At 36.6% G+C, this 15,529-nt stretch overlaps 1 pseudogene; it reads left to right on the top strand.

Annotated features, from left to right (window-relative positions):
- The window catches only part of LOC101102199 (BRISC complex subunit Abraxas 2-like), a 50,494-nt pseudogene extending 42,809 nt beyond the window's left edge, over positions 1–7,685 (top strand).
- Positions 7,686–15,529: the final 7,844 nt, after the last annotated feature.

The raw sequence follows: 15,529 nt of genomic DNA, 5'->3' as shown, positions 1-15,529 counted from the left end.
CTTTTATCCTTTTTATTTGCAGAGCACTTTAGAGTTCCCAAAGTGCTTTCATAGGCATTATCTAATTACATTTTTGAAACAATCCCAGAAAGAGGTATTATTACCAACCACACTCTACAAGGGTGCAATAAAGTTGTGAGGAGGGGGAATGACTTGCCTAAGGTCATAGAGTAACTGTATAAACAAGGTATTGCCTCCCATACCCTTTATCCTGAGGACTTGCCCCCTTTGCCTATACTGGGTACTAGGAGTTGAGACAAGATAGATTCCCCAACCTAAAACAAAACAAAGCATAAAACACAAAAATCTGGGCATGTCTGTCTCAGTTCTGCTCATGAGGCTTTTTTATTAATCTAGCTCAGTACAGGAGCCTAAGAATGAACCAATCAAAAAAAAAATTATTGACATGAAAGTTTTCTGCTCTAAAATCTTTGCTTTGTATGGGCAGAAAGGCTACAGTGAGAATTATACTATGAGCGACAAACTGAAGTGTGGTCTGTAAGCTGCTCTGCATGACCTAGTTGGATGATTGATGCCACCAGGTCAGAGTTCTGTTCTGGTTTATGGAATGCCAGTGATCTGGTACTGTCTTGACTTAAAATATCTAGAAATGATCAATTTTGTTATAATCTGCACATATGATGAGGCTTTAGAAATTTCTTTTACTTAATATGCATGTACTGATCTTTCCTTCCCACATTTATAAATCTTATTTTTTCATATACTCCTCATTGGATTTTACTTACTTTCAAGTGGAGATTGCAGTAAAGCAAGCTTCTTTAACCAGGTTGTCCACTGTGGGTAAGTGAACAGAGGTTTTTTACCCCCACAATTCCTCTTCAAGGAGTTTTCCAATCAGTTACATATTTGTATGAAGTGCCAAGCCAGGAAAGTATGAGGCAAGAGTGGGAATGGGGTGGGAGAGGAGGTGGCATGGCTTTCTGATGCGGTTCCTGTCTCTCTTCATTCAGTCTTACCCCCACTGGTCTCCTCTATTTACTTTCTATGGTTTCTTATTTGTCACTATCACCTCTACATGAGCTAAGAATAAATTTGGAGATTTTTTTTTAAGTTATTTTTCCTCTTTTGAGTCTACATCTGCTTCCTTTCTCATTTATATTTCACAGTTCAGTGTTGTAAGTGACATCATTTTCCAAATTCATTAAAAATGACAGGGATGTCTGCAGTTGTGATACTGATAAGATCTTTTGCAAGGAGAAGCAACATTTGCAGAAAGTTTTGTTGACCTCAGACAATTTGCCATTCTTGAAGAAATCCAGAGCTGCTACATATTTGATTTTCTGCTTTCTGACCCAATAGAAATAATCATTGACTTGTTTTAGACTTGGTTGTGTTTGCTAGCTGATTGATGAAGTCCACATTTAGTAGACTTGCTGAGTTTCTCTGTTTTTTCTTTGAATAATCCTGCTGAAAGTGAAATTAGACCCTCTACAACAGATACTGTCTCAGTGGATGAGTGGGTACATTTAATCCATGGTAGGGAAGTCACCTTCAGTCCAGTTCAGTTCAGTTCAGTCACTCAGTCGTGTCCGACTCTTTGTGACACCGTGAACTGTAGCATGCCAGGCCTCCCTGTCCATCACCAGCTCCCGGAGTTTACCCAAACTCATGTCCATTGAGTTGGTGATGCCATCCAACCATCTCATCCTCTGTCATCCCCTTCTCCTGTCCTCAATCTTTCCAAGCATTAGGGTCTTTTCAAATGAGTCAGCTCTTCACATCAGGTGTCCAAAGTATTGGAGTTTCAGCTTCAACATCAGTCCTTCCAATGAACACTCAAGACTGATCTCCTTTAGGATGGACTGATTGGATCTCCTTGCAGTCCAAGGGACTCTCAAGAGTCTTCTCCAACATCACAGTACAAAAGCATCAGTCTTCAATACTCAGCTTGCTTTATAGTCCAACCCTCACATCCATGACTACTGGAAAAGCCATAGCTTTGACTGGACGGACCTTTGTTGACAAAGTAATGTCTCCACTTGGGTATATGCAATTTTTTCTTCTTATATTTTCTTACATCTGCATTTGCAGAATATTGTTTTACACTTTTTAAATAAAGAAAAAAGAACAAGTGCAAAGATAAATCAATGAGTTCACTGAGTTGGAAGTCTTTATAATGTGTAATTTGCAATTGCTTTGTCACTTTTTTGATGTTTATTAGTTTCCATATTTCCAACACACTAATGACCATATAAACAAAAGTTTGTTCAATGTGTTTTTGTTTAATGAGAATCAAAATTTCAAAAACCCATGCTCATGGTCAGAATTTTCCCAAAAGATAATTTGTATGAATAATGAGAAAAGCTTGTGCTTTCTTTCCTCCGTATGGTAATTCAGTTTATTGTCAAAGACAGCATTCAGTCTAATGTTGTTCACGTTTAGCAAATATTTAAAAATCACCTAACTGCTCAAGGCACAATACCCTTAACTCTTAAGATATGATCCTTGTAGTTTTATAGTAGTTCCTTAACTGATTTCCTTTCTCTTTGTCTCTCGATGCTCCTAATCAATCCTCTACATTGACAATTCCTGTATGAAGCCATTTCTGTTTTCTCATGAAAATTATTTCAGCCTCTCTTCATTCATTTATGGCATAACACTTTTTCTTGGTTAATGGCATATGATGCCTGCTATCGTTAGACAATGTATCTGTTACAGACAATGCAGACAATTACTCATGTATGGCAGATACAGACGCAATCTGTTACCCCTATATTCCACACATTTTTAAGATAAGCTATTGAGTATAACAAGCACACAAACAACTGCATAAATCACATATGCAGTTGCATAAATTACATTTCTCAATAAATTTTCACATACTGAACATGTTCATATAACACCTTTCCAGAGCAATAAAAAAAAACCTTCCCAATTCCCAAGTGGGGCCTTTGCTCCCTCCCAGTCACAAGTTCCCTCACTGAAGGTAACACTAGCCCACTTCTCTTCACCATAGATGAGCTTTGGTTTTGTGGCTGGATTCTTTCACTCAGTACCATGTGTGTGAGTACTGGCACTGTTAGCAGTTTATTCATTAGCACTGTTGTTTAACATCACATTTCGTGGATATACTACAATTTATCTATTCATTTTGTTGTTCCTGAAAATTTGCTTTTGCTACTTGTTTGGTTTACTAGCTTGAGCTGTTAGAAAGAGTGCTGCTAACTATATTCTAACATATGGCTTGCAGTAACCATTTATATAAGTACATTTTTGTTCATTCATTTATCCCTACTTTGGGATGTTAAATTGCCAACAGGAAATCAAGAGTTGTGTTGTTGTTGTTTTTTTAAGAAAAATGGGTTTCTGAAAATATTTGAGTTTTGAAGGCAAGTAGAGGGAACTTCTTAAGCTGGTCCACTTTCCAGTTACAAACATTGGGACTTTTATGTCTGTTTCAAGTTCTGTATCCCAGAAGATTAATAGAGAGTATTAATAATTAATAGATAGTATTAATTTTTAAAATTCAGTTCTCACTTTAAAACAAATAAGCAAACAAAATATCCTATAACATCAAAGAAAAATAAAAATCACAAAATTTAAAGGTAATATGAATTCTTAAAGAGAGTCTTTCATATGAATTCCTAGAAAGTTTTATAAAAACAACTCATATCAATGGCTAGTAAACTGAAGCTGGATCTTAACAATGATTCAAGAAAGATGGAAATAATTTCTGTATAAAAATAAAACAGCATTGAGAACATTTAACATAGTGTCATAGAATTAGCCTGAAATAGAAAACAGATTGGAGCAATTTTATTCCACTAGGAAATAGAGAATAAAAATATACTGTGTAAGTAAGAGAAGTCCACAGAGAAAAACACAGAACAAAGAAGGATTAGTAAATAAGCAAAGATGTAATAAATAAAATTTAAAAACCTAGAGCTAGAAGAAATGAATTTTCAATATTGGGAACTAAGAGAAATTTTAAAAAGACCTTGTATGTTCAAAGCAAAATGTACAAATATAAGCTACTACTGAAAGATGTTAACAATTTTAACTTTAATTTTCAATGCTAAACACAATGAAATAACATAACAAACAAATATGGATTTCACAATTTATTTAAATATCCTCTCCTGAATAAAACACTGGGAGATGTAATCTACACTTTTAAATGTGGAATTCCACACTTTGAGCTCAACAATAATGTCTGTTTTCTTTTATATATTTTTTTTAGCATTTTGTTCACTTAAATTCTTGTTTTATTTAAATTGATCATCCTTCAGTCTTATATATAAAAACATACTGTATAGGGTATTCCTAAATATGTCTCCAGAAATTCAAAGACTCATGGAATCACTGATGAAGATGAAGAGTTAAATGATTGATTTTTCAAAGTTATAGGTACTGTTTTGTACCAATAATGGAATATCCACTAAGTGTTGCTATTGTTTTTGAGAAGAAACAATTAGGCTTAATTATACCACATCATCAAGATAGGAGAAAGACTAATAAGAATAAATTAGAATACAGAACATCAAAATTAAAAAAGAACTAGTACTAAAATCTTAACTGGTATAACTGCTGGATCAGAGTAGGATACAAAAGAAAAACAAGTGACAATTAATGGACATTAACTCCAAGATAAAATACAGATATGTTGGAAGAGTCAGAAGGTAAGGGAGAAGCAAGCAGCTATAAAAATGTTCAACTCTTCTTTTTTTGAAGGCTAAATGGAAAAAGAATATCCTAATATTTCAAAACTTGTAATATATTACAAAACAAGTAATTAGGTAATTAAGAAGAAAAGTAAAGTAAGAGCATAAAATAGGATTATAGAAGATAACATCTAAATAACAATTAGAATAACAAATTTGATTGGTTTAAAACCTCTATAAAAATCTGAAGGATCTTAAATTGAGTTGATAACATACACTGAAAATATAAAATGGATTTTTCTGAACTCTACATATAAACACCCTTGGGGACTGCTCCAAGCTCCACATTGAGGTCCCTAGGTCAGTGCCTTCTCTGAGGTCTGCCTTCATCATAAGCTGGGGCCCCAAGCACCAGTCTAGGCTAGGCAGACTCTCATTTGCTTCCTGTTGTCCTTTCTTTCCATAATCAAATTGATCTCCATCATGGACATGACAGCATAAGTAGGATTTGTTAGGAACCATTAAAGGGAGGTCACTATTTCTGGAAATGGACCATTCAAGGAAGGTATAGATCACTCGCCAGACATCCTGATATGTGAAGTTAAGTGGGCCTTAACAAGTATCACTATGAACAAAGCTAGTAGAGGTGATGGAATTCCAGTTGAGCTATTTCAAATCCTAAAAGATGAGGCTGTGAAAGTGCTGCACTCAATATGTCAGCAAATTTGGAAAACTCAGCAGTGGCCACAGGACTGGAAAAGGTCAGTTTTCATTCCAATCCCAAAGAAAAGAAATGCCAAACTAGTTCGCAATTCAAACTACTGCACAATTGCACTCATCTCACATGCCAGCAAACTAATGCTCAAAATTCTCCAAGCCAGGCTTCAACGGTATGTGAACTGTGAAATTCTAAATGTTCAAGCTGGATTTAGAAAAGGTAGAGGAACCAGAGATCAAATTGCCAACATCCGTTGGATAATCGAAAGAGCAGGAGAGTTCCAGAAAAGCATCTACTTCTGCTTTATTGACTATGCCAAAGCCTTTGATTGTGTGAATCACAACAAACTGTGGAAAATCATTCAAGAGATGGGAACACCAGACCATCTTACCTGCCTCCTGAGAAATCTGTATGCAGGTCAAGAAGCAACAGTTAGAACTGAGGACATGGAACAACAGACTGATTCCAAATAGGAAATGGAGTACGTCAAGGCTGTATATTGTCACACTGCTTATTTAACTTATATGCAGAGTACATCATGCAAAATGCTGGGTTGCATGAAGCACAAGCTGGAATCAACATTGCCAGGAGAAATATCAATAACCTCAGGTATGCAGATAACACCACCCTTATGGCAGAAAGCGAAGAAGAACTAAAGAACCACTTGATGAAAGTGAAAGAGGAGAGTGAAAAAGTTGGCTTAAAACTCAACATTCAAAAACTAAGATCATGGCACCCAGTCTCATCACTTCATGACAAATAAATGGGGAAACAATGGAAACAGTGACAGACTTCATTTTGCGGGGCTCCAAAATCACTGTAGATGGTGACTGCAGCCATGAAATTAAAAGATGCTTGCTCCTTGGAAGCAAAGCTATGACCAACCTAGACAGCATATTAAAAAGCTGAGATATTACTTTGCCTATAGAGGTCCATGTAGCCATGTATAGATGTAAGAGTTGGACTATAAAGAAAGCTGAGTGCTGAATAATTGATGCTTTAGAACTGTGGTGTTGGAGAAGACTCTTGAAAGTCCCTTGGACAGCAAGGAGTTCCAACCTGTCAATCCTAAAGGAAATCAGCCCTGATTATTCTTTGGAAGGACTGAAGCTGAAGCTGAAATTCCAATGCTTTGTCCACCTGATGCAAAAAACTGACTTATTGGAAAACACCCTGATGCTGGGAAAGATTGAAGGTGGAGGGAGAATGGGATGACAGAGGATGAGATGGTTGGATGGCATCACTGACTCAATGGGCACGAGTTTGAACAAGCTCTGGGAATTGGTGATGGGCAGGGAAGTCTGGCGTGCTGTAGTCCATGGGGTCACAAAGAGTCAGAGATGACTGAGGGACTGAACTGAACTGATTCAAGAAAGGATTTTTGCTGGACCAGGAAAGACAAGATGAAAGCATTAGCATTGATAACTTACAGATCAACAATACAGAATTTCCGCAAGTAATTGAAACCATTAGCCTGCTTCAGAACTTTTTGGTTTTTATCACTAGGCAAGAGCAAAGTTAATGAAGACAGTTTGCATGATATCCTTAAATATCAGATGAAGAAATTTACTGATGGGTACAGATTCTGGCAGAACATGCAGCAGAAACACTCAGAGAGGAGTTTTTCCACAAGCTGCTCCCCAGCTTTCTCCCCAAGACCAATCTTCTTTTCAGTCTCTTCAGTTTCATCCCCACAGCCATCAATGCCTCTTATGCTTTAAAACAGTTTCTTTACAGACTAAATGAAAAATATAATCAAAGGAAATCCTTTGCTATTCCCAATCTAGGCAGTGTTAGCCAGCATGAGTACAAAGTGCCTTGAGTGACAAATATTAAGTCATGCCAGTTGCTAAAGAACATGGCACTGACTGTGACTTTTTCAACAATGATGGAGTAATGAAAGACATCAGGGTTATCTTAGGTTTATATCACCCTTCACACAGGCAGTGTGTGCAGATGTGGAAAAGAGTGAGTGAGTTGTTGAATTTTATCAGGCAGAAGTGAACAAATTAAGAAAACAAATCACTCAGATGAAATACAAACAAAAGAACAAGAAAGAAGATTGCAGCAGGTGATGCTAAGGAGACAGATGGCATCTGAAAGTTTGGACACCGTGTTTGGTCCTCAGATGCCCAGAATTTGTAGCTGAAGGCAGATGTACGCTAGCAGATACAGAGGCTTGTGATCCTCCTCCCTCTTACTTTGATTTTCACCCATTCAGTCAAACCACGTCCAACCCTTCTCACAGGGAAAGTGTATTTATGCCTTGATCTCAAGCTGTGGGCCCTGCCAATTATGCTTTCACTAATGCCAGACTGAAGTATCCTGGAAGTGGAGCAGGATGAAACTTTGATTAACTCCCACTGGCTCCCCCACACATATAAGGGAATACTCAACATTCGAGGAATTTGCCAATACTGACATGTACCCATGGGGGCTCCAGGAACACTCAGACCTCCCAGATTCAACTAAAGAAGATGAACTCTTCACTCAGCACTGTTTGTTTTTAATTACTTATTCAGAGAATATTTTAAAACATATCCTGGAGGAGAATTGCTTTCTCGGAGCCCTGAACGCTCCCAAGGGGAGAGTCCTTATGCTTAGAACTTGTTGGAACTTCATGTATGTGGGTCCTCAGCTTTCATTCCAGTGTGCAAATGTCAAGGCGCAACCATGAATCAAACTGTCTAATTCTGATGTGGTTCAAGGGTATGTGGCTAACTTTAAACAAAGTAAATTATAAACATAGTTTTTGTTCTTTAAAATAAGTTTGGAATTAGAGAGGAAGCACAAGAAGTCTATAAATGTTCTATAATTATTAATGAAAAACTTACCTTGCACTATGGTACCTTGAAATTTACTTTTTTTTTTTTCAAAAGAAAATGAGTTAAGCAGCAGATTTCAAAGAACTTTCTTTCCATAATAAGTCAAATTCATCTTTACCAGAAGAAAAGTTTTGATAATTCTAAGACTGATTGGGACAAATCAGATGTGCCTTCTCTTGTCTTTATTGGATGTGACTTTGTGACAAAAGAAAGGGCTTTGTTTCAACTTTTTTCCACTAGCCTAGTATTTATTGGCACTTAAAATGAATGCCTTGTAAATAAGGTTGACATGCTAATTACCAGTAAGTAATCATCCAAATAAGGATGTCATCAAATAAATTACTCTACTTTTGGAGGATTACAGTGATTGCTGTGTTGCATTAGCCACTTCATGGTCTCTGTTCTAGAGTCCTAAAGGGAGGACAGACAGCAGTAACTGATGACAGAAAGGAGTTATGTAGCAGACTCAGATTTTACAATGAACAGATTTCAAACACAGTGGATTTACTACACATTTAACTCATTTAGCTTTTCTGAGAAATCTTAGTGTTAATTTTAGTTGTGGAGGAAAGATATTTAATAAACTGTTTGAAAATCTTAATGAATAAAGACTCGTTTTAAATCCGGGAAAAAAATAAACCTATGGCATACAGGTAAAAAAAAGTACTCAGGATCTATATTTTTAACTTCTTAATCCCCCCTCCCCCCAATACAGAGATTGAATCAACATTTTTCATATTGGAGGGAAATAACATAACTTTTAATCTGGGTTATACCTCAACTTAAATTTAGGGAATATTAAACTAAACGCAACTTTCTACCTTGAGTTCATAAAATTAAGAGTGAAAAAAATAAGAAAAAAACTGAATGCTTCACTGAAAATCATAGAAAAGTAAGGATAAACATAAAAGGAAGCAAATTGTTAACAGATATTGTCAGGATATTAGTCAAAGTGAACAAATTTGCATGTAAATATTGATCATATTACCTGAAAAATTGCCTTTACATTACTTTGTAAAGTACAGCTGTGATAACATTGGACAATGTCAGTGTTCATTCTTATGTAGACTTCCAGAATACTTATGGATCTTGTAACTCAGGAGATTTTAGTGGCACAGTAGAAGAAGGGGATGACAGAGGATGAGATGGCTGGATGGCATCACTGACTCAATGGACGTGAGTCTGAGTGAACTCCGGGAGTTGGTGATGGACAGGGAGGCCTGGCGTGCTGCAGTTCATGGGGTCACAAAGAGTTGGACACAACTGAGTGACTGAACTGAACTGAACTGAACTGAGGTCAAATGTATGGCATGAGTTAAAGGTACTGATTTTCTTATAACGTTGAGTGTTTAAACTTACTAATATAGTAGATAATGTTTTCAGAGAAGACTGGTGATGCTCATAGTTGCTATGAATGAAGATTACCAGCATAAGGTTTATACTAGCAAGATTCTATACATTTTATATTATCATATTAATTTTACAAATGTATTTTGAACATAAGAAATCCAACATGAAGTAGAGTCTTCCAAAAGCTGTGTTTTTCTTAGTTTGTGGCAATTGCAGAAATTCTAGGAATATTCATGAAAATGAATATAATAATATAGGAAACACACTAGTAAGAAATTAATTTTATGCATCAAGTTCGTAAGTTATTTTTTGAATGATCGTCATGCTCAGTTTCATCAAGTTCAGAGCATAATTTAGGTATTGGAAGCATCACTTCATATCATCATTTGGTGTTAACATCTACCCTGAGTATTTCACAGGTAACAACTATATTTGACACTGTCATATATACATTTTTTTTGCCTAATTGCATATTGACCTGCCATTCCTCCAGTGCTTTGTTTTAATATGCTCAGATTATATATAAGTCATATCACTCTACCTAAACCACACTGAACTATAGAATTCCAAAATATAAGCTATAAAATTTAATACAATATTTTAAAGTGATGATATGCTTTTAGCTGTCACCTAGGAGGTTGGTTTGACAGGCCATTTGTCATAGAAAGTTTGAAAGCATAGGTACTTTATTCCATTTATGTTTGATTATGTTCTTTACAGTCAAAATATCAAGTTAATTATTTTTGATATGTGTTTTGTTATGTATTTTTTATATCTGTTACTTAAATAATATTTTAACTCCATCTCTGCTAGTAAACATATATTTAGAGTCACTGTTAACTTTTTCCAATATGTTTAAAAACATTTCATGCACTATGTAATCTAGTGAATTAGATTTAACTTTGAATGCCTTTGTCTTAACATTTTTTCATTAAGGCTGATCAAGGTATATTTGGACAAGTAAACCGTATTTTAAGAGGGTAAATATAATCCTATAAATGTAGTAGGATGCAATGAATTTATAGAAAAAAAGTAGGAAAAAATGTTGCCTTTTGAGAATTAAACTAGTAAGATACACATATAAAGAATGTAGTCAGAGGCTTATTGCTGATATTAAGATGGAGAATACTTGAATATTTGCATGAATAAGGAAATAATTTGGATATGTGTTGGGAGGGGAGATATTAGAGTGAATAACTGGTAGCCAAGACCCCCTGGGAAAGGAGCCAGCTATATGTATTTTTAACAAACTTCTCATGCAATTCTTTAGTAAACTTAAATTTTATATGGAATTTGAGTCTGATATTTATATTTTGCTTATTTTTTAATTGTTTTCTTGAATCTTTAGAAAATGTCTTGGAAATGTCTTAGGAAACTTGTCTTCACAGAATTAGCTAGCTAATGTCACTGAGCTTTTTCTTCTACCTGTGTGTTTATGTCTAGTATTAACAAAATTATATATATATTGTAGCTTCTTTTCTTGGATGCTTTGGCTCCTTCAGCTTTCCTGTGGATGCTTTCCTTTTCTTACTTCTCCTTAATGTGGATTTGTATTGTAGAAGGGAGCTCTCATGGGTGAGGTTGAGAGTTCATAGGGTACAAGCTGCTTCAACCCCTCCAATGATCTCACCAGGTACCCCTGGAGTTTACTCACCTGCTATTGTGGAGGAAGCTGCCCCATTTTTAGCTGTTGTTCTCAAATTGTCCTGCTGCATGTTCCAAAGAATATCTATTGGCCATTCGGTGTTCTCTCATTTTCAGGTCAAACACCCCTTTGCTTCTATCAGATGTCACGTCAGTAATATATGTTTCTGTGGTTGTTGTCAATTTGTGTTCCCCTGTGAATATATAGGGCTTCCCCCATAGCTCAGTTGGTAAAGAATCTGCCTGCAATGCGGGAGACCCTGGTTCAATTCCTGGGTCACGAAGATCCACTGGAGAAAGGATGGGCTATCCACTCCAGTATTCTTGGGCTTCCCTTGTGGCTCAGCTGGTAAAGAATATATTGGGGTTTCTAGGGAAAACTAGTAAAGCAGTTTTGTCTTATATGTTCTCTGTGTGGTTTTGATTTTACATTTAGTTTGTCCTTTTGTGTGTGGGAATTCAAGATACAAAACTATGCGTGATATCCTAAATTTACCTTTGTAAAGAGTTCTGCAAGAGATTCTTGTATACCACTACTTCACATTGGAGTATTTTAGCCTAGTACCCACCATCAACTAACCTCAGCCTGTGTTTCTCTTGGTTTCAACATATAGGAGTGAAAATTTGAGTAATTATTAGTGGTAATGGTTTGCTTGTTCTCAAGTCCAATCATGGTCTAATTAGCAATGGTTGGTGACAGGAGCTGATACACATTTTTGTGTAAGACTGAATTTTGAGATCAGTAGAGGAAAAGGAAATGGCTGTTTAACATTTATTATAACTTGCATTCACAGTTTTCTCTGAAATATTAAAACATGTGAATAAAAATATAAGGAATACTTTTTCTCTCATGCTGTCATCTTTGCCTTAACTCATCCTGTGCTCTATCCCTTTGCTGACTGATGCAAGCTTTGTCTTCACATGTCAATCCTGATCTCTCCTAGGAAATTTCCTTGACATCTTCCTTCCCCTCAATCATGAGTGTTTTCTCATTCACCCATCACATTTCACTTTTTTTGTCTTTCTTCAAATAAGACACAAAATTCCTTAGTATAGGAATTGTAATTTCCCTCTCTGTATCTCTATTATCAATACAGTATTTTCCATGTAGAAGGAATGAAGAATAATGAATGAGTAATTTGGAAAAGACCCTGATTCCGGGAAAGATTGAGGGCAGGAGGAAAAAGGAGTGGGAGAGGTTGAGATGGTTAGATAGCATCACGGACTCAATGGATATGAGTTTGAATAAACTCTGGAGATAGTGAAGGACAGGGAAGCCTGGCTTGCTGCAGCTAATGGGGTTGCAAAGAGTCAGACATGACTTAGTGACTGAACAGCAATAACTTATGAATGAATGAATATAAATCATAAATAATTTTACCACTTAATATTTATCATCTGTGATTTAATGGTAGGCTAAATAACATCCCCTCAAAGGTAGCTACTGCCTAATCTCTAGAATCTGCAAATATGTTACCTAGTATGGCAAAAGTGACTTTGGAGATATGATTAAGGATTCTGAGATGGGAAGATGATCCCGGATGATCTGGGTGGGTCCTAAACATAACCACAATGGTCCTTTAAAAAGAAGATGATGGTAAGTAGGAGATGTGATGACAGAAGGAAAAAGTCGGAGTAACATGAGGAAGGAGCCACAACCGAAGGGAAAAGATTTATTTCTGAAGTCTTCAGGAGAAACATAGAAACAGCCCAGATGACTAATTGATTTTAGACTTTGGACCTTCAGGACTGTAAAAAAATAAGTTTCTATTGTTTTATGCCACAGTGGTTTGTGGTGATTCATTACAGAAGCAAGGAGAGACCAATACACTATTATATTTCTCCTGTTGTTTCTGATCAATAACATATATACTTCTAGTTTACTGAATTAAATGATAATTGTTTGGGCTTCCATGATGGCTCAGGAGGTAAAGAATCCACCTGCAATGCAGGAAACACAGGTTAGATTCCTGGGTTGAGACGATCTGTGCAGGAGGGCATGGCAATCACTCCAGTATTTTCGCCTGGAGAATCCCATGGATTGAGTAGCCAGGTGGGCTACTCTCCAAAGGGTTGCAGAGTCAGACATGACTGCATGACTAAGCACGCATGCACAATTGTTTCATATCATGTGAAGAATATATTCTCATTTTACCTATGAGTTTTGGTAAGGTTCATAAAGATAGATTCTAGTCCCATACATATGATAGTCACTACCAGATTTTTTTTTCCTTTGAAATGTTTTTGCCGCAAGCAAGCTTTTATCTTCTTCCTCACTGTTACTTTGTATTTTTAACCTCTGACCTTCAGAGACCCAGGCATCTCCCAGTATACATTAGACCACATAAGGGCACTTAATCATGTAAACAGTGAAATAAATCTCACTGCTAATCTTTTATCTAATGGCAGATTTCTTAGCTGTGAGTTCTTTGATGGTGATGAAAGGAAATACTTTTTATTATTCTGCAAGACACATTCCAACTTGAGAATCTCAATCTGCATTGGTTGTAATTGTAATTAAAAAAAAAAACCTTGTCTTTTTTTATTTTTTTCTGTTTTGATTGCAGATACAGTCTCATTACTTTGGAATACAATGCCACTCCAATTTCACCTTTCTCTTTGGCATACATAATATAAGAAAGAAAATGATGCATCTAATAATATTTTGTCCATGAAAAGGACACTAGTTTTTCCTTTTTGCTTTTGTTATGTTATAAGCTATGTTGGACATAATGGATTACAGTGAAGCCATCTTCACTGTGATTCATCATTCTTGAGGGGTGGGGGCAACATCCACTCTGCTCTTAGTGACTTGTTTCTAAATGACATGACCTTTTGTGACATGTAAAAGGAAGTTTGTTTCCAAGGCTTGAGAATTACATTTACCAAGAAGGCAGAAAATGTACTTGTTGTCAGTGAGTAAATTAAGATGACAAAAAAGAGATGTGGGATTGTTTAGGTTTCATCTCCTTTGTGGGGCTCCCCTGGTGGATCATCAGTAAAGAAACTGCCTGCCAGTGCAGGAGACGTGAGTTTGAGATCTTCCCTGGGTTGGGAAGATTCTCTAGAGGAGGGCATGGCAACGTGATCTAGTATTCTTGCCTGGAAAATCCTATGGACAGAGGAGCCTGGCGGGCTACAGCCCATGGGATCACAAAGAGTTGGATATGGCCGAGTAACTCAACACATACACATGCACACATGCACACACACACACACACACACACACACACACACATGCATCTTTTTTGGAGAAATGGGGAGTTGAATGATTTCTCACATGGTTACATATCCCCAACCCTTTTACCTGTGGAATTACTAAATATCAAAAGCACCTTTGTGGTTTAGAAGATTTCACATTTACAAGAGCAGCCAAATAGAACTGTTTGATTTAAGCCACTAATTCTAGATCCCTGACTTAACTCTGAAAAAAAAGGTTTAGATACAAATCTGGTTTATAAATTATCCAGTTTAAATAATTGATAATTGGCAAGGCAATTAAAACAGCTGGATTAGCTCTTATTTTAATATGTTAATCCTCCAAAATTTAAAATGTTTTGATCATTATACATGATAGACTCAGTCAGGCCCTAATGCCATCAATTGCTGTTATTTTAGCAAGCTTTAAAATTCTTTATATTATTCATTTTTCAATTCTATTAAAGAGTCTTCTTATTAGCTCCATTTTCCTTTTCACACTTTTTGCAAAGTTTAAAATATCAGCAGCTATAAGTTATATACTTAGGACCCCAAAGTGAGTCATTTGCAAGTGAGTCTTTTCACCATAGAGCTCCAAGTTCAGTTCAGTTCAGTGGCTCAGTCGTGTCTGACTCTTTGTGACCCCATGAAACACAGCACGTCAGGGCTCCCTGTCCATCACCAACACCCAGAGTCCACCCAAACCCATGTTCATCGAGTCAATAATGCCATCCAACCATCTCATCCTCTGTCATCCCCTTCTCTTCCTGCCCTCAATCTTTCCCAGCATCAGGGTCTTTTCAAATGAGTCAGCTCTTCATGTCAGGTGGCCAAAGTATTGGAGTTTCCGCCTCAACATTGGTCCTTCCAATGAACACCCAGAACTGATCTCCTTTAGCATGGACTGATTGGATTTCCTTGCAGTCCAAGGAACTCTCAAGAGTCTTCTCCAACACCACTGTTCAAAAGTATCAATTCTTCATTGCTCAGCTTTCTTTACAGCCCAACTCTCACATCCATACATGACTACTGGAAAAACCAAAGCCTTGACTAGACGGACCTTTGCTGGCAAAGTAACGTCTCTGCTTTTAATATGCTATCTAAGTTGGTCGTAACTTTCCTTCCAAGGAGTAAGTGTCTTTTAATTTCATGGCTGCAATTGCCATCTGCAG

This window comes from Ovis aries, chromosome 1 (assembly GCF_016772045.2).
Source record: "Ovis aries strain OAR_USU_Benz2616 breed Rambouillet chromosome 1, ARS-UI_Ramb_v3.0, whole genome shotgun sequence".
Taxonomy (NCBI): Eukaryota; Metazoa; Chordata; class Mammalia; order Artiodactyla; family Bovidae; genus Ovis; species Ovis aries.
The sequence above is the reverse complement of the archived record's forward strand: the minus strand, read 5'-3'. Positions and strand labels throughout refer to the sequence as shown.